Source organism: Mesitornis unicolor, unplaced genomic scaffold (genome assembly GCF_000695765.1).
Source record: "Mesitornis unicolor isolate BGI_N332 unplaced genomic scaffold, ASM69576v1 scaffold2911, whole genome shotgun sequence".
Classification (NCBI taxonomy): Eukaryota; Metazoa; Chordata; class Aves; order Mesitornithiformes; family Mesitornithidae; genus Mesitornis; species Mesitornis unicolor.
The window spans coordinates 23,851-25,389 of NW_010161480.1; positions in this window are offsets into that span (position 1 = coordinate 23,851).

Here is a 1,539-nt window from a genome sequence, read left to right on the forward strand (position 1 = left end):
AGGGAGATGGGAGGCATCCCAGTGCCTCCTGGGTTTGGCATTGGGATTGAGAGATCAACAAAGTCCTGTGATTCTGAACTGGAGGTCAACAATCGGTGGTCCACACTGCCCAAGGGCTTTAGTGCTGCATTCGGGAGGGTAATGACAACTGTCCATGTTGTAATTTTTTCCGAGATGTTGCTTTCCTGTGCAAATGAAGACTTGATAAAAATAACCCCAAAAACCAAACCCCAGACGTGAGGTGCTTCCTGTTCTTCACTGCCTTCATCTGAGGTGTCAGGAGGGCTTTGGCTGCAGCGATCTTACTGCACAGCCAGGGGCCTCAGTGCAGCGCTGAATGGTACCCCCAGGCTCTTTATCTCATCCACCTTCTGAGGACCCCCTGGGATGGGGCAGTGGATGGGGCCCAATTGCAAGTGCCTGGGAAAAAAAAATTAGATCATTTTAGGCCATGAGAAGCATGGCATCCTAAAGCTCAGGCTGGTATATAAACTACTGCTTTTTCCTTTACCCAAGACTTCCTCAAACCCTCATTTATTCTCTTCATATAGGATTTTAGCTTTTCTGAGGCTACAAACTGAGTAAGGAAATAAAGAGGAGTGAGTCTAACTAGAAACGTAGTTTCATTTTTTTTCTGAGTTCTTGATTTACAAATATAGCAAGAAAATATTTATATCAAATACAGAGCCTAAAAACTAGAGCTCAGTGTAGTCAATCTCATGTCCCATGGAGGTACACTAAAAGTCCTGTCTGACCAAACTAAGTGACCAAGACTTTTTATTTTATCCACCACTCAACCGTTTCATCCCAAAAGGAAGAAAATCCCACCTTTCTTGCTCAGCCAAAACTGCTGCAATAGGTGGAAGTGGGGCCAGCAGCAGAACGAGGACAGCAAGAGGAAACAGTAAACCTTAGCCCCTGGGGTTGTACCAACTGGAAAAGTAAGGCCCTTTAATCGATATTTAGTTTCTCAGTGCAGCCCTGTGTTACATTTGATGAAACAGTAAAACTCCTAGGAGATAGGTGACAGCACAAGAGGGTGTGTTAAGAGAGGGTTTTATTTCTAAGTAACCTTGTAGCAAATTCCAACTTTACATGCATCTTAGAAAGAATCATTACACGCTCTTGAGGAAAGATCCAGCTGATACCCATATTTCTCATGGGCTGATCACTGATGCCTGTCAGCATGGGGCCTGACCCGTTCCTTTTGCCTGACCCACAGAGCTGTGTCCCTGGCAATAGAGGTTGAGAGAATCTTAAATCTTTTATTATGTACATATTATCTTTTTTCGTTGTTGTTGTTGTTGGTCCTTAATTCATTGCAGAGTCCCCTTCCTCCACCATCGACTGAAGAACTTTTCAGCTGCTTTTTAGCACCTGCCGGCTTTCTCGCCTGAGGGTGAAATGCTGCTGAGTTTAAGAGCAAAATGTCAACGTCCATCACTTATGAACCTTTTAGATCTGCATCTTGTTCTTCCGCTTTTCTAAAATAAAAAAGAAAAAGCTTTAGTTCAAAGATACCAAGACACAGCTCAGTAA